The sequence below is a fragment of the Falco punctatus genome (genome assembly GCF_963210335.1).
Source record: "Falco punctatus genome assembly, chromosome: 1".
NCBI lineage: Eukaryota > Metazoa > Chordata > Aves > Falconiformes > Falconidae > Falco > Falco punctatus.
In genome coordinates, this window is record NC_137580.1 from 102,373,685 (window position 1) to 102,392,969 (window position 19,285).

The following is a 19,285-nucleotide window of genomic DNA, read 5'->3' on the forward strand; positions in this document are numbered from 1 at the left end:
GAATGAAGGGAATTAAGATGTGGCATCCAAAATGACAGTTCCCTGAGAACACTGTTTTCTGTGTACCTGAATTTGAGTTTTTCTATTGATCTCCCTCTTCCTTTCCGTAATTCACTTCCATTCTGGTGGGTGACAAATGCTGATCATATCTGTCATCCCTAAATCCAAACAATGAGAGTTCTCAATGCACTAATAACTACGTGTCTAAAATGCTCTTATGCAATGGACATTGCCCTGGCACAGGGTTCCAGCACTCAGATATACTCCCGGGTGAAGCCACACATAATTTTCACAGTTGCTTATTTGAATGAGGGTGTTTCCTTCCCTGTTTTAAGAGCTTGGCACCCTTTTTATTAGTCATCTGATAAAGAGATGCTCTTCTTTCACTTTCCTTTACAGAAAAAATTATTAGCTTCTGAAAAGTAACTTCATCACAAGTGTTACACATTTCTCAAAACCAGGAAATTGCATTTTCTTCATTCACTCTGTTTTAAGCTAATTATTTCGTATCACTTGTGGGAAGTGTATCGGTCCCATCATTACACTTTATTTAGATGTCCAGTCTCTGTGAACTGGCCACTTATCCTAAGTCTATCCACACAAAAACTGTCATGGCTCTGTCCTAAGATTCTTGCCTGATAAATACCTTAACAACAAGTTTCCTACTTATGCCAGCTTATTACATTATCTTATAATTCATCTTATCTATATGTTAAACACTCTAGGCATCTTGTCAACCCTCCAATATGGTAAATTACTAGATAATGGTGCCCACTTCCACATGTCTTATTACTTAAAATGTAAGATCAATAATTAAGAGTACATAGCACCATTAATCACCTGCTGATGAAAGTCTGCTGATGCATTGAATGAATAAAGGTAATTACCCCACCTATTTCTTTTGCTGATTCTGGAAGATACCAGACTTAGAAAGACCTAAATTCCCTAGTGCTTCAGTATTTTTTTTTCATCTCAGCTCTACCTTCACCTGAATTTCTTGATGAATAGAAAAGAAAAAAAAAATAAAAATCTCTATTTCTTGTCTCTGTCTTATCTCATTATAAAAAAGAAACAAAGTTCTGCCTGCTCGATTTGAATGTTAATGATCCCATGACTGACTACAAGTTTCTTTGCTTCGTTTTTTGCTGACTGAATATAACCTATTAGCTTCCTCTCCTCTTGTTCAGTTTGCTTTCCATTTTGGTGGGTTATGGTCCATATGTATTATAAACATGCCTCAAGATTTCAGCTTTTATTCTACTATTCATATCACAGAATTACCTGTCCTATTTCTTCTTAGCCTTTGTGACTGGGTCACAATACATGATTTAAAAATACATTAGCTTTAATGGCTGAATTATAATATTGATTGGATACCTAAAGTGGGTATCAATTCACTATCTTACTAATAAAAATAGACATAAAATCCAGAATGTTAATCCTTCTTTGAGACAAGTTATGTGCTTCAGTACAGGCTAATTTTAACAATTTTAATACGCTGTCAAGATTAGGTAGATGGGATAAAAATTCACACGTAAAATATATTTACTTGCACTACGAAAAGCTATCTCCTGGTATTCGTTCTGTCTCTCAATTCCATGTCAAGAGAACTTGATCACTTCAATAAAAGGACTATTTACAGAGTGAACAACTAGCAAATCATCCACTCAACCTGTGTCTAGAGACGTTCAGTGCTAAAAGGAAATCACACATTGTGTTTTCTAGGAAAAACCTAACCCCCCTGACTTCTATCTTCCTTATTCAGTTATGGACAGTTGAAACTCTCGTTTATTTATTTTCGTATTGAACAATAGCACAACTATTTGATCCAGTATAGTTTACAATTATACAACAAAGCTTCCAGCATCTCCATAGCCTCCATGTACTGAAAACCAGAAAAAATTTAGGTGTATTAATTATTTTTTGCTTGTAATCTCAGTTTCACTGCTCAGAGTCTGCACAGTGGGGAAAATGCTCTTCTCTGACCTGAAAGGGAAATAAAACCTATGTACTCTTACATTCCTAGGATGCCTAAGTAACCCAGAGACATATAATTTTTTTCCACTCCTTTCAAATGCTTACTGTAGAGATGCTGTTTCTAAACTTTTAAGTACTCACGGAAAATGCCCCTTAGAGCAAATGTAGCTTTTTAAAAATTAAGAACCTGCCAGTTCCTGGAAAACTTTGTTCAATGGCAACCTAACATATGCATTAATGTAAGGAATGATCTCCAAAATCCTCATGTCAATTACACTATTTTCTCCTCGAAATAACAGCAAAATGTCCCTTTGTGTATTCTCCCCTTGGAAAGGAACCGGGCACAGTTCTGATACAATCACTGACCTCAATGAAACAAAATGTTTTCCTCATGTCAAAGAGTAAAAGCAAGTAAGGCGGAGTTTACTGGAATTTTCATGCTCAGGCTATATATAAAAAACAGGCAAGAAATCAAACTTAATCCGTACCAGTTGTCTAATGCTTAATTATTTCCTAAAGCCTTAGATGTTTTCTATTTTGCTGTATCACTCTCTATTTTTCTCATTTTGGTATCCTTACTAGCTTGCCTTTGGACCAGAACATTACAACAAATGTCCATTCATAAGAGCACTGAGCATTACTGCATCACAGAGTAACTAGAAATGTCCTAAAAGTAATAATTCTTGCTGTATCATAGCGATTCCAGTCAGCGTTGATGCTGAAAGTTTGATTCCAGATCTATATATTCAGTCAGGTGGCTTAAAATGACATCACAAGTGCTGTGTTTTCAGAAATCCCATACAATTGCATGACTTGAGCGTTTTTATTTAGGAGGAATTCTACAGGTGTGTGTATAACATCCATTTCCAATGTGAGTCAAATTACACATATGGATGAACACCTATTTTGTCCCCTATATTCTCCCAAAGCTACCTAGACTTTTTTATTCTGAATCTACAAGAGCCATATACTTCACTCACTACACACTTCAAGCTGGCTGTTTTTGCCAGAACTGCTTCACCCATTTTTAATTGCCACCACCATAAATGTCAAATGTTGTATTACAAGAAATGAGTCACGTCTGTGTTAATGACAAAGAAAATGCTTTATGGAGAAGATTCAAAGCTTGCACAACACATAGATTGTCGTCTTTTTTCATATGCTAAGAAATTTCTGTGGTTCTCGACTTTTCAGGAAAAGATCAGCAGGGCTTCCACAATAAGCCCTTGATACTACAGAATAGTCTTCTGTATTGCCAAAAAGCTGTTGAAATCTGCTCTAAATCAGTAATGTCTCCTTTAAGGAAGAGGGGGAGAAAAAGGAAGGAGAAAATAAAAAGTTATCTCAAAGTAAAGCTCATGTTTTTGAAGTTCCCTGCTTTTAGCAAGTTCTGTTCTATTTAATAGCTTCCAAAGTCAAGAAGGTCTCAGGTAGACCTGACTTACCTAACCACATGAGCAATTAGTTCCTCCAGACAGTATGTCTGTTGTAATGTAGTTCACTTAACTTCACATGGTGAATCAGTTCACTTTGATGGCGTTTTTTTTTCCTTCCCTCCTATTATTTCTCTTCCTTGTCTCTCGGCAGCCGCCTGTCTTGACATCTGACCTCCACTTGCTCCATGGATTGACTGTTTCAGGTACTGTTAGGGAATTAAAATCTCTGGCCATTCCCCTGAGAATCTGAATACACCCCCAAGTTCATTGCAAAATCCAGGTCTTGCAAAGGCAAAACAAGCACTGCTTCCCTTGGCCTGGTTCAATAGGAGTTTGATTAAGAATGTAGTTGCTGTTTCCAACACGTACCTAAAGGAGACACGCGTCCCGATGGATGCTGCACAGGGCTACACTCGCAGCTGCTGATTTCAAACAGACCCCAAAACTTATAAAACCTGCCCGACCAAGAAACACAAATCAGCACAAAAAGCCACTTCACTTTTTTTGATTTACTTTAAACCCAAATGTTTTGATAGTCTGCCTAATTGATCCTTGACTTGGGAGTAAAATTTTGAGAGTAACTGAACAGGAAACAACACGAACAGTGCTCCGACAGATGAAGGGCGACCACGGTTAATTGAACTGTTTGCTTAAGTATCAGTGTATACAGAGTTAAAGTGAAGACGCTGCCAAGTACTTGTCTTCCATTGTATAAAAATGTCACTCGGGCACTTGAGTGCTTTTTCCTATCGTCTGTCGCCCAGTGTTTCTAACAGATACTACATGTTGCTAAACCTCATCCACTTGTCAACTGTATCTTGATTCAATTAAGCGTATTTTGACTTTGATTTTGGAAAGCCACGTAAATTTATACTTCTTTCCTCAAACATCACCTTAAGAAGACTAGTTTAAGGAACATGCCTACATGCCTCAGACTGGATGACAACTACGCAAACAATATATATACCTAACTATACATACATAGGCAGACATATGACTATATACCATACTATAGCTTTACAATATGAGTACAGCTGTGAAAATTACCCAGCCCAGAAGAGGTGGGCAGCAAAGCAAAAGACCAATGAGCTTTTTTTTTTTTTCCTCCCTCTTTGTTGCCTAATGCTGACACCTGTTCCCACAGCTTTGTGAAGAGGGATGCACCCACCTTCCACGCTGCTCCAAAAGGCTCAGGAATGCATCCTTGCTCCTGTAAACTGGGACCACTCATTCCAAGGAACGGTACTCCGTCTGTGTTAATAGGTGATCTGGCCGAGAGACTTCTTAGTGCTATAACCTCCTGGAGATGTGTGCTGGATGGAAGCACATCTGCTCCTACGTTTTGCTTGCATGGCCGGTACCTCAAGCCTTACCGAAGATGCAGAGGATATGACCACAAAGCTCCATAACCCTCCTCACTAATGCAAATGAAGCCAACAGAAATACTTTTTGTTAAAAGGGTTGTCTACAGCAAGGATTTTAATGACAGCACCACATTCATTAAGGATTCTTTTTAATCACTATTATTTTTTTTAATCATTATATTATGCCAGAGAATTTTAAAAGCAGCGTGTACTTTACAGGAATCCAAAGCACGTTGTGATCCTGGCACTTCTCCCCACAGGCACTCCTCATCCAGTACATCCAGCCAAGTTACGCTCTGGTAGTGCACTGGTTTCACTGTTCATACCTGTCCTGCCAAACACATCTTCCACTTTTTGGTTCTGTTCAGGGATTTCTTTGGGTTGCTGCTGTTCCAGAAGCTGTATGCTCCTTTCTAACTGCCAGGAAGCAGACTTCCCTATCTAACTTCAGCCATCTAATAGTGTTTAGTGTAGGTCGTCCTGAGGTTCCTTCTATAATCAACGGAAAGAGAAAGGTGGAGTGAACCACCACCGAGGAGGAGGCACTGAGCTTAATGGTGGAGGAGGAATCCCCATCACTGCTGCACAGAGGGAATGGGCTGGAGGCAGGCCATGCACATCTTTCACTCCCCTGGCACATGAGAGCTGCTTTGCCCCAGGTTTCCGGTTTAATGCTGGGAATGGGCCAACAACCAATGCGTCATCACTGTCGTGTGAATTCCCCATCATAGATGCCCAGCAAGATCAAAACATTAGGGACAGCGAGTAACGTGGATGGGCTAGGGCGCAGACAGATAAAGGAAAGAAAGATACCATCCATACGAGTCCTCTGAATTCCCACTAATGGGCCCAGCACAGCCACGGGTCCTGCAACTTCCCGCTCCCTTATCCATCCCATCGGGAACATGACTGCCTGCCACCTACTCCGGACTCACCAGGCACATCCATGAAACTGCAGTCACTAAAGATGAAGGACACATTCAAGTACCCTGCAGAGGAACTTCAGGCCAGACCTGACAGCAAATTTTCAATATATAACATTAAAGCAGAGTCCTCATAGCTGAATTCTTCAAAATGCTGTCAAGTTAACAATGCTCCATTCATTTAACTCTCACTGAAGTGACTGGATCAATTTTCCATCTTGTCAACATGCACAGTGAGTCTATTACAATCACAACAAGAGATTTCTGTTGACCCCAAGAAATGACGTTTGCCTCATTAGCACATGCAGCTAAAACCCAACGAAGATGGTATTTCTTGGATGTGCTTGTTCAGATTTCAGTCATCAAGAGGCACTTCCATCCTGCCCACTTGTTCTTATCTGCCCCACTGCCACCTATTCAAGATCTGAGCAGTCAATTTGCGGGTGCCACTGTACCAATGTTGATAGCTGGCTGCCTACCAGAGCAACTGCTTTCTGAAACAGGCAACTTCAGGGCTGTCATCACAAATGGCTCCCAGATAAATTAGTAATCTCCTTTAAGGACCAGTTTCTGGTAGCTGCATTAACAGTGAGTGGCACTCTTTTCCATAAGGGGCTGATTGCATAGCACTCACTTCACAAGTAATCGCTGTGGGCAAGAGTCTCAGCATCTCTGATTTTGTTCTTTGACTGCCATGATGAAAGAGACAATTTGGAGAGATTATGAAAAACATTTACCAAGAAGACACTGAATCTCACATGCACTATTTAATTTCAAATACTTCTGACCATGTAATGTGGGCTACAGTTCACACATAGTATGGACTTCTGATACTCTGAAGAAATGCACAATGCCATCCCCAAATTTCTGACATTTCTCCAAAGAATGAGGCTAACACTCAGTCTAAACTCACTCTTTTTCAGAAAATGGAAACACTCTCTAACTTGCAATAAAGCCATCAGAGGGGAGGAAGAACCTGAATTAGTGAGCAGGGGATTGACTGTGATGCTAGCGCAGCCCTGAAGCAGGATCTGCCATGAGCGCTAGGCTAAAAAACCTTTCCACAAACAAGACCAGTTCATTGTACATAAAACACAAACAATGACAGAAAAGGGAACACTTTTTTATAAACACAAGCATTCCCCAGGAGGAAAAAAACAACAAAAACCACACCAGAATTTAACAGCAGGAGTATTTAATAAGAAACAGCCTGTTCCAGTCTCTTCTTCATTTAATTTAAAATAAACATAAACCAGATCTCTCCTATACAACGTGATCACTCCCTCAGAAGAAACAGAAAGGAATTCAAAGGTCACCCTGGGAAGTTTGGTTCTTGAAAAACTAAGGAAGAGATTCCTGTCTATCAGTGATCCTCGAGGAGCATCTGGTCTGTTCCCCTCACACACAAATTGCAGGACCCCTATTGCAAAATTCACCCAGCATCTCAGCTCCACCACAGACTCTTTAATCCACTCAAGCCCCTGCCATCAGTAACTGCTGGAGAGCTGAGCACCTCATGAGAGGCATCACCCCCAGCACCCATCAGAACAGGTCCCTGCAGCATAGCACTTGCACTTGTCTTCTGGCAAAGGCAGTTTCTTCTTAAAATTTTCTAGCCATTCATTCTAACAATGACAAGGATCTCGAAGCAAATGGGAGGGCAGTGACTCAGCCTTCCAATTATTTGTCTAAAGCTATTAAACTTTAGGGCAAATTCTGCAGAGCGCCCGGAGTGTCACTGTATGGACTCACTGTATAAGCCATACAGAGTTCAGCCAAAAGCACACATGCATTTCTGATTGCACAAAAAAAAAAAAAAATTAAAAAAAAAAAATGCAAGACAACCCCCCTGCCCCAGTTTCACCTACCTCCATTAATCAGTTAAGCCAAACAAATTCTCCTATTCTGCTATATCTAGTAACCAGAGTAAACTGCAGCGTGGTATCAAAAGCCACAAGGGTTCTTAAAAAGACAAGAGTGGAAGGAAGAAACTCTCCATGCACCACAGCAGCTTTTATGTCAGAAAACCAAGTCCACCTTGGTTTCTGATATGCTACATTTGAAAGTCTGAGCTGTGTTGCAGCAACTCACTTATAACACTGACCGGTCTGAAAAGACTGCAAGGAAACCTGGCAAGAAACTCCTTCTACAACAACAAACCAGGCTTGCAATAAAAGCCATCTGCAAAAGTGCCAATTATCCTTCTCCTCAAATGATTATGTTCCATCCAGTTTTGCTGACAAGCAAGTTATGCCACATTTTAATAGGCAATAAAATGTATTATTAAATAATTAGTAGCTAAGAAACAGAAATTAGAGGGCACTTCCTTTCACATACATCCCCCAGTACTTCAAACTATTGATTTAAAGGCAACTCGATCCTCTAAAGAGGACAAAATGGAACCTGATACAGCAGTTTACCAGGAGACAATTACAAGGCTAATGATTGTTCCCAGAGAAATGAAGCAGGAAGAAATTCTAGAGAATTCCACCCTGCTCTGTTTTGTCTGATCTGTCTCTAAATCCCCTAAAGAGCTAAAATTTCTCCAAATCTGTTCCTTGCTCTGAGCCCATTAATTACAGTGTTAAAGGTAAAGAAGTATTGATGTCTTTCCTCTCCTCCCTCCGTTCCCCCCCAGGTGATGTCTGGTACTTGTTCAGCCTTTAAGGTATGGTTGTGCTAACTGAAAAAAGCCCCACTAAGACCAATTAAGGCCTTTACTAAGAGGCTGAAAAGAAGACAAATGGAGGCAGAAAGCCCGATTACAAGGAACCTTTGTACAGATGTAAAGCAATTAGAATAGTCTCAAGGGCTGGCCAGTGCAGTACCTACTAGTAAAGGATTTTACAGCTTAGCTAAACTTGGAACAATCTCTCTCTCTTTTTGGTTGAGTGTAAAAGTGAACCCTGTATTAGTGTCATGTATCGGTTGATAGCTTGGTATTGGTTTCCCCGAGCACGCTAAATCTGTAATGCTGGTCTCCAGATCCCTTGTGGATGACAATAGCGTTACACAGCCAGCTCTAACTTACAAGGAAAGAAGATATGCCTGATGTTAAACCGTGATAAAAAACAGAACCAGGTCTTTCAAGCCTCTTTTATTTGCCTAATGCTAATCCCTAGAATGTCTCAAATTTACTGCACTGTGCTGCATAATTTGGCTCAGAATATGTAAGAAGTGAAGATGTTTGTACTGCAGTTTTAATAATAAAAATAAATTTTGCAGTGACTCAGTTGAAGGCAGCTTCTAATCTCAGGTCACCCTTACTTTTTAAAGAATAAAAAGAAAAACCAAAAATATACTTCTAAGGCATGAAAATGATCAGTCGAACGGTACCCGAGAAGTTCTCCAGTACCACACATATGCCCAGATGCCCCACATCCCAACACATGCAGACCCCCCTCCGCCTACTTTTCTCCTCCTCAGCCCCACATGTGATTTTACAAGCCCACCTCCCCAAGCATAACCCCTCTATGGGTGACTCCTTCCTAACCACCTTCCTCGTTCACCTGCGGTCCGTCTGCTAGACTCTGGTACCAACCACAGCACTGCCTTGGTCACGATGCTGGCTCAGACTGCGTAGCCACGCTGCCTACATCTGGCCTTGCATTTGGATGGGAGTAAGTGCATGGCTAAGATGTTCTGGATCCTTTGGTGAAGCACAGATACCAAGAAAGTATCAACATAAATGTCTTAAACACTTGGCAGACGTTTATGTGACCGTACCTGCCCTGGGTAGCTTTAGCCTTTGGCATCAGTAGGACTTAATGCGGTCCATAAATTTTTAGCCAAGTGTATTTTTTTCATACACTGATTTCTGAGGTGCAAAGAGCTTGCCTTACATTCAGGCCATCATAGCAACAACACTTAGTATTTCCACAGGGCAATACACTCAAGGCAGCTAAATGAGCAAAGTCACCCCTACTCAGGGAAAGAAAAAACATAAGCTCACAGAGAAAGCTCTTCTAGGTCAGCTGCTACGCTTTCTGCACAAAATTAGGCTTTAAGGTAATTGACCCACACAAAACAGAAATTTGAGGTTACTGGTCTATGTACAATTTGTTATGATTATATTACTACCTCTCAAGGGTTTTGCTTTTCCAACACTTGTTTGAGTGGATACAGAAAGGACACAGGGAAGTTTTAAAGAAAGAGGACACAAGTTGCTGCTGACCTGCTGACTGCTCAGTTTACAGTATCTGATGATGAATGAACCTTTTGAGGAAGCCTCTGATAAGAAAAAGTGTCTTGCAGCAGTTTCATCAAAGATAGATCATATTATGCAATGTGTTTTAAGCCTTTTTTCCTCCCCTTATACATAATTTTATGAGTTAAAGACAGCCCCTTTGAATAAAAAAAAAAGAAAAAAGCACCTAACCTCTGATAAAAGATTCAACATTTCTTAAACTAAGAAATGTTCTTCCAAAGTGGTAAGTACTGAGCAGCCCCTGCTGCGTTACCAGGGGTTGATTTGTGAAACAAACTCAGCCATCAGCCTGCTAAATTCTTCTGAAAATCTAGTCTTTGCTAAGGTACCTAGTTAGACCTGAGCTCATCTAAAACTGGTTTCTCCTGAAAATGTCCAGATAAAAAACAAACAAACAAACAAACAAAACCCAACAGTGCAGTGATGTAGCATGTTAGTCCCTCACACCCAAAACTCAGGTTTAATTATGTCTGGGTTTTAAGCAAGATAAATCCGGACATCTATCACGAATATCCTTCATATTACAACTGCAGTAAGAGTTTTTGTTGTTGGCAAAACCAACAGTCAGCAGAGCTGTTGCCGGTTGGGTTTAAAAGTCAGTGCTACAAACGTATCCTCAAATGGCCACCTCTCCCAACCAGTTTGTAATTTTCATGGTGCTAAATAATTAAAATGCACAAAGATTATTTCAAAACAGTAAGCCAAAAAAACAGTACACCAGGACATCATCTTTAGTAATGAGGTCAGCAGCATACCTTTGCCCCGTGAATTATTTAAGTGCATATTATTCACAGGCTGAACTTTGTACTGAATGGCAAAGAGGGGAGGGTTAACACACAATCTCAATGCAAACCAGGCTGAGCCTACTTAAAACCATTTTAGCAGGTATATTATGCTGCATTTAAATTAGGTTCTCCAAAGAAGAAACACTCTCCATAGCCATCATTCCTCAGAGTAACTGTGTATTCAAATCTTTTGAATTCATCTTAGATTTCAAAACACATAAGCAAAGATCACACACAAAAAAGCAGTTTTAACGAAAATATTAGTATATGTCAGATACCTGCTTCATTGCTCTGTCAAGATTCAAGTACAAGCCTCTGTATGCTGTGTACGCCTCTATAGTCATGTCACTGGCAGACTGTAGCCAAAGCCATACAATATTTGTCATCTAGTGTTCTTAGCGATAATGATTTTTGATTCCGTCTATCTTTTCCCTCTCCCCCTCCCATACACACAGACATAGCTTGCCTCAGGTAAAGCTGAGGGCTAAAATGCTCTCGCTACTGATATGTCCGTGATCTGGTATCTGTATCTTACCCAGCTGAAACCACTCACTGAAGTACCTGATCAGTATCACTATGATGCTTTCTTGCAATATTGGAAAAAGGTTTTGAGTGCTTTTGCACGCTGCTGCAACTTGACTGAATGAATCAAAATTGCCTATGTTTCTCCAATCCCGTTCTTGAAAGAGCATTCACCCATCCATTTATTTCCATGGTGCCCTGCCAAAGCATCACAAAAAAGCCCACTCCAAATTTTGCTCTATTGATACATAAATACAGTCACTCCAGATAGAGAGCCATCAAGTCACTCTGATGCTTGGTAACTTGATTAAATCTATATTAAGGTAGCAAGTCTTACTGCATGGCCTTTAACACCGAGTCAGAAAATAATTAAGTTTTAAAGCTAGCTGGTGAAAGATAATGCCAAGTCTGGTTTGCTGCTGCAGTGCTGATAAAGGAAGTGGTATACAATTGAACATTAATTAGGTACAAGCAAACATCTTTGCTAATAGCTTATGTTCTCATTCCCAAAATGTCAACAACAGATATTAGTGCCAGATGCTGGTATCACATCTCCCATGACTGGGGCTGGGACATGGGAATAGACTTGTGCATTTGGAGAAAATGCCAGTGCTGTCAGGGGGGATCTGGCATGATGTCATAAGAGTAGTAAACTTCCTCATAAGGGATTTACCAAACAAGTCTCTCTATTATTAATGATGATTCATGTGTCACATAGTGAGACCCTGGGAAGCAAAATGAAAACAGTGAACTGGCATAACCTGTGAACCAGAGACAACATTAGCACTGAGAGACTCACGTATAAATCACTGGAGGCTTTTAAAGTTATCAAGCATCTTCCACTCAAATTGCTTTAAAAATGTTACTCAATCCACTGCCTCAGTCGCAACATTTTTTGTTAAAAAAAGGCCTGTTGTGTCAAAGAAATCATCATAGCGCTGGTCAGGTCAGTGAAGCCAGGCCAATGTGAACAAAGGCAGGATATAGGATTTGACAACGTTCTTTTGCGTCAAACTGTTTCCACCGCAGGGCTTTCACCATAGCGGGTGGAATATGGGAAGTGGAAAACCAACCTGAAAAAGTACCAGCAAATTCTAAACGTTACTGCCATTGCAAGGGTGGGATTTAGCATTAACCAAACAAACTTCTAGCCAGAAAACAGAATTTAAGAGGAGATGCAGAAATGGGCTCCTAACACCTCACGCAGAACCACAGCACGCAGCAGCACAGTGCTCTGAGCACAGCGCAGCAGCACTGCCTGCACGCCAGCCTGCAGAGGGGACCCCGGCGTGCCCAGCGCCTTTGTGCAGCACCCGGCTTTCCTTGGGAACCTCCCTTCCAAAGAGCGACCCCCACCAGCCCAGCTTCCTCACGCACACAGCTTGGGATGCGTACACAAAAGCTCTGAAAAACCTGTAAATAATGCATCTCTGTAATGACATTTGAACTCAAGTTTAATCAAATCAAGTGGGATCCTTTCAAATATCACTTATCCTGTAACTGCAATTTCCAAATCTCTCAAATCCTGGCTTTCCTTTTAATCTCACATGAAAATTGTATTACGCTTACGCTAATACTGTTTACATCTTATTTCCTCTTTTCCATATAAAAATATCACTAACTACATTTCCATTCTGTCCCATTGCTCTTCTGCCATGCCATAAATCCCGTGGGTCTTCCACGGCTCAATCTCTGTGCCATTTGCTGCTTTCAAAATAGCCACCAGCCCCTCAGCTAACACAGTCCGGACAGTAATCCCCTCTCAGAGCCAGCTCGCACCACTTCCAAGCCAGCCAGCTGGGTGCTCAGAGAAATCTAGTCCTATTCCAGATTACAAGTGCAGCAATTTTACACCATTCCTTGGCTTTGACAGGATCGGACTGAACCCAAACTCTTCATTCTAAAATCTGGAAGATACAGTGATTTTCATAAATCGTAAGTCATGCATTACAGCTCCAGAATGTCAACTCTTAAGCCTTCTCCTTGGTTTTTACTGCAATTTCAATATATTTTGTGGAGCTGTATATGGCTGCTTCCATAAGGATGGCCCTATATCCCCTGCCTTGAAACCACAAAAGATCTAGAAAGCCAGATGGCCTCAGGAAGAGAAGTATCTAACTCTTCTGATACAAGGGATATCCAGCGAGGACTAAACTCAAACAAGGCAGTATTTCCATTTTCCCGAAAACGGTTAGGAATTGCTGTATATTGTGTACCTAACTTCTCCTCCTCAGCTGAAAAGCACATCACACAGATACACCCCGAGGCCACAGAATGAGTGAGAGACATTCACCTACAGCTTTTCTCCCCCTCTGCTTACCTACACTCAACTGCTGTCGGGGGAAAAAAGCCTCAGGGTTGTATTCCTCCTTCCAAGGCTCTGGGGAAGACATCTCTGTCACAGCCACACCAGTAATACAGCTCTGCCTTTCACGCCAAAACAAACTACGTCAGCTCATTAGCAGCTAAATGCAACAGCAGGCTACAATATTTTCAGTAAACCCACTGGCAAAAGCAAATCCCCACAGACAGGGTTTGAATAAAGTATTTTTTAAAAGAGATAACTTTAATCATTGTATTTACCTTTGATTTTCCAGATAGAGACTTTATAGTATTTAAGAAATGAGGGCTGTTAAACCACAAAGTCATGTCAGGAAAAGAGCAGATCATGCAGAAAAGACATAAAGGAACCTAGAGTTACCAGCAGCACAGGTCAGCTTACCGTTCAGATGAAATGTCTCTGTACTGAGCTCTGCCTGCCCACCAAAGTCACCGAAATGTCCCCGTCACTGCAAAAACAACAGCCTCATTGCAGACAGGGAAGTGGTGGGTCCAATATGACACTGGCTGAGACTGAACCGTAATTATTGCGACAAGGGCCTTAGCTGAATATGCTCCTGCACAACGGGAAGAAGTGACCCAAGGGCCACGCAGCAGCTCCCTGGTAAAACACAACTGGATTCCATGGCACTCCTTGTCCTGCCCTCGTGCCCCTGCACATGGAACTGCCTTTGCGCTCAGCAGAGCTTCAGGAAGAGATGGATGTGCTTTGATACGCCGTGACCAGATTCTTGTACTTCCTTAACCTTCAAACATTTTCAGATTGTAAAATGAAATTATTATGACTGGTAGAGAGCGATCAGCAAACACATCAGGCCAAAATGGGGCCAGCCAAGGCTTCTTGCCTGTCCTTCACACCCAGACTTCTCAAAAAAGAAAGAGGGAAAACACCACGTTTTTAATGAGTTTCATTCTACTGTGAAGGTTGACTGCAATCTATAATCAAAATTATTTTCAACAAGACTCAGTATTGTTTTACTTTGCTTGAGTCTGTTTACAATAAAATGAGCACAATTTTGATTGTCAGGGTTTCACAGCAAGATGAGCTACACAGGAAGAAAATGACTTTCTATTTTCTGTGTCCCTTTTTGTGTTAATTTCTAAAAAGATATCCCTATAGAGAAATACAGAGCTATTCTGTATTTTATAATACAGAATATTTTAAAATAAAAACTAGTATTTTAAATTCAGTATTCAAACACTCACTTCTCATGTGAGTCCAAAATTTGATTGATGATTTTGGCCTTCTTATAGCTACCACCCCCATCTGATTCACTTGCACCATGAGGATTGCAAGTTTTAATGGCAGTATCTCCTCTGTGCTTGCATGAAAATTCAAGGTGAGGTCTAAGTCAGCCCTGGCAGCCCACCTTCTCTAGGAAGGCAGGCAGGTTGCTGTTTCTTTAAGGAATATCTCAGCAGAAACACACAAAATCCTTGGAATCAGTCTGAAAGAGAGGCCAAGGACATTCCTTCCCAAGCATTAGATTTGGTTTCACATGAGATGATTAGACTCATCCATGCTAATTACACTAGAAAGAACTAATTAGAAAAATCTACCATTCAGCTAATGAGGGCTGGGCCTTAACTATCTCAGTGCTTAATTTTTCAGGTTGTAAAATATTACTTTACCCTCCTTCCCCCCTTTCTCAGCGTGCCATCACCATGTTAATTCTTGTAACAGAGCTGATCATTACATATCTGCTAAAGAAATATTTGTTAATACCTGCAAGTGCCACAGTTTTAAAACAGCTGCACACTGATGGTTTCTTTATGTAATTAAAGTATCAATAGGATGGCCTGAATTCTCTGCCAGTTGAGGGGAACAAGCCAAAGGACCTACCTGCAGCTTCCAATTCTGCCCACTTAATCTGAGTTAGTGGAAATGGGTAATACAAAATTGCTAATGAATTCTATGCAATGTTCCAGTGCAGCCTTTTCAATAAATATTCTTTTTCCTCCCCTTGGGAATAATGCAGGATGTAATATTATCAATGTGGGAGGAGAGTTTATTAAAAAGCAATGATACCACCTGATAAAGACTAACATCTCTGCCAAGGGTTATAGTATTTAGCAGGAAGCTGATGGAATGAGCATAATGAAAAGCTAATAAATCAGAGCCCTTCATTATACAATAAACTCATTAAGTTACTCCTTGAAAATGGCAAACCAGACATAGCACAATATTGTTAGACTAGTAACGTTAAAAGCTTTCCTAGAAAATACAAATTCAAAGCCAGCCATTGAGTTTTGCTGTATTTACATACTTAGTGTCCATTTGGAAGTTTAATGAAAGATACTAGGAAATATCTATATGATGCAGCATCCATTCAGTGCACAAACTGTGCTTTTCAAAAGAGGGTTTTCAGACAGCCTGGCAGGGGACCAAACCCTGTAGTCTGTAAGATGATGTGTGAAATTAGTGCAAATTAAGATGCCAGAACTTCCATTTTTTTGCAAAATCCTTTGAAAAATCAGATGTGTTTCTACATCAGATTTTTATTTTATTCATCCCCCCATACCCATTTTCACCCGAAGCCACTAAACTAAACCTATTTAAACATATGAGCAACATGAATCTGCTTTTTAATAGGCTTAAGAAGACCCACCTTGAAATCCTAACTGTGCAACACCACGGAGTGTAATGAGAAATCCAAAACATCGCAGGTCTCTGATCTATTTGAACTTTATGATGGAGGGTACATAGGAATTGAACGTTGGTCTGATTATTACTTCAGCCACACTCACGTAAGTCATGAGTAAATAATCAGAAAACAGTAGAATTAGGCTAATTTATTTACATATTCCATGGTAGGTCCAATGTTTTTTTAAAATGCCTTCAAGCTTTATGATCTTGATTTTTAAAATTATGGCTCAAAAGGCCTATTTACAAACCTTTTAGATCATCTACTACTCTATAAAATTAAAAATATTATGATTATAATTATATATAAATGCACAAACAGAGAAATACAGCAAATGTTCTCCTTCACTAAGCAGCTTCATTAAAACGTACATACTTCTATTCCTAAACCAGAAAAGAGGGGTGTTTGGGTTGAAATGGAGAGCAAAGCAACACAGTGGTGTTACACAGAGGGACAGACTCCAATGACAGGGTTCAGTTTGGAGCTTTCCTGGTCTGAAATACACACAGCAGCAAACACAGTGCCCTAGGCCCAGTGGAAACGCCTGGAAATTACCTCATTTTCCTTCACAGTGGTGAAAAGTGGGATTTACTTTTTTGAAATGAATTAAGTCAGAATGATGTAAGAAATCACAGCACCAGTTCTGGTTAGGTAGGGCTGAGTTCAGGTCACAGGGAAGGAGGACATTGGTAGAATAGTAGTTTAATAAGGAAAATGAGTTAGAGCTGGGGATTTTGAACTGCTTTACGGACTGCCTTTCAAGCAAAAGCAATATATTTGTAGGTAAACCGCTAAAGAGAACCACCCTGATTGCATCTGTGTATATGCAACTGATTTACTTCACACGCTGTATATACCAAGAGCATCCACTTAGAAGCACGCATGGCTCACTTGTAGCACTTCTGTTACTTCTGCCAATACTCACTACAGTCCTTCTCAGTCAGCAAGGAATTAAAGCTACAAATTCTTACATCTGTCCTACCTGCAAGGACTGTTGTCCTTAATAGCCTATGTTCAAGTCTTCTGGAGATCGAGTGCATTCCCCATGGATGTTATGATGGTCACGTTTGACTGGCTGGGTGGACGAGGGGAGAGCGGTGGGTGTTGTCCACCTTGGCCTCAGCACGGCTTCTGGCAACGTCTCCCCCAGCACCGTGCCAGCGAGCTCGGGCAGGGGGGCAGTGAGGGGGACAGCGCTGGCTGCACAGCAGGGCTCGGGGGGTCCAGCTGGAGGCCTGCAGCTTGCGGTGCTCCCCAGGGGTCACTGCTGGGGCCTGTCCTGCTGGACCCCATCATCAATGACCTGGATGAAGGGACAGAGCGCGCCCTCAGCAAGTTGGCTGAGGATACACAACCAGAAGCTGTGGCTGATGCACCAGGCGGCTGCGCTGCCATTCAGCGAGACCTGGGAAGCTGGAGAGCTAAAGAAGTTCAACAAAGGCAAGTGTAGGGTACTGCCCCTGGGGAGGAACAGCCCCATGCACCAGTACAGGCTGGGGCTGACCTGCTGGGGGGCAGCTCTGCAGGGAAGGGCCTGGGAGTGCTGGCGTGCAGCAAGTTGCCATGGGCCAGCAGTGTGCCCTGGTGGCCAGAAGGCCAATGGTGTCCTGGGTGGAGGGTTACAAAGATGATGAGGGGACTGGAGCATCTCCCTGATGGGGAAAGGCTGCGAGAGCTGGGCCAGTTCTGCCTGGAGAGGAGAAGGCTGAGAGGGGAGCTCATCAAATCCAAGGCTACAGAAAGCTTAGGGGTGAGGGTCAAGAGGACGGGGCCGGGCTCTTTTCAGTGGTGCCCATCGACAGGACAAGGGGCAACGGGCACAAACTGCAACGCAATTAGTTCCATTTGAATACAAGGAAAAACTTTGTTACCCTGAGGGTGGCAGAGCCCTGGCAGAGGCTGCCCAGGGAGGCTGTGGGGTCTCCTTCCCTGGAGACAGTCACAACCCAACTAGATGTGACTCTGTGCACCCTGCACGAGGTGACCCTGCTTTAGCGGGGGTTGGACTGGATGGTCTCCAGAGGTCCCTTCCAGCCCTCACCATGCTGTGGTTCTGTGAAATGACTGTAACTTGGAATCAGAACTTGCGAAAAAGTGTCCCAAATGTGTCTGGGGACTTGGTCCCCATATGCGTGAGTGTGACTATGGATGGGGCTTCCGACAGGTAGAGGTGATCAGCTTCTCGCAGCTGCACTGCTACAGTCCCTACCAGGGACTCTGCTGGCACAGTTTGGTCCCAAATCCAGCGTGTCTGGTCCTGGCAGATCAGAAGGAATTTTTTCTGCTTTGTACAATTTATCTGGGGCAGACTTAGGTGGTAGGTACTGGAGTCACCTTTTAAAGTTTGCTATATAGACCACAGATCATAGGAAGAGATGTATAATAAAAGAGAAGCTTCCTTTTGTGGAGAAGGTATCGATCTGGCACCCACCCACCCACTTGCACGTCATCAACATGTGTGTCTTTGCACAGACGTGGATGAGAAAGAGATCACTTCAGCGCCACTTATTCCCAGGGCATAGATACAGCATTAATATTACAGAAAGGAGTTTCTTATCTGAGACCGCTTTATATATAACATGTAAACAAGCATTTCAGAGAATGGGAACTGCCATTCTAAGAATAAAAATCCCCCTGCCCCAAAAAAGAGATGATAAAGGTTAGGGAAAGGGAAGAATCTGAGAAAACAGCTGTCAACAGTGTACTGCGAACATAACCTTCAGAAAAAATTCCCTATGTCTTTAAAGTAAAGATGCGGGTCATTAAGACCTTACTAACTCACCGGATTTAATACTTGTTTTTAAGACTTATAACAATAAAAAGCTTACATATTCCACCAAACAGTCCAAAACAGGCAACCTTTATTATCTGTTATGTCAGCTGTGCCTAAAAAAATCAAGCGAAACAGTGTGTACCCTTTAATAGTTAATCCTCTAACATGTAATTAGGCATTCACATGACAATCAGAACAGGACTATATTTCATGTTTGCCTTCCCTTTCAAAGCCTCTACTAGAGGGGCACTTACTCTGTCAAATCTGCTATAGTAATCAAAACATTGAAATTACTTCTTTCCACACTAAATAT

At 41.6% G+C, this 19,285-nt stretch overlaps 1 protein-coding gene across 6 annotated transcripts in view; it reads right to left on the reverse strand.

The window, feature by feature from the left end:
* AUTS2 (activator of transcription and developmental regulator AUTS2) overlaps positions 1-19,285 on the reverse strand; it is a 796,643-nt gene that overhangs the window by 282,674 nt on the left and 494,684 nt on the right. The window lies entirely within an intron of this gene.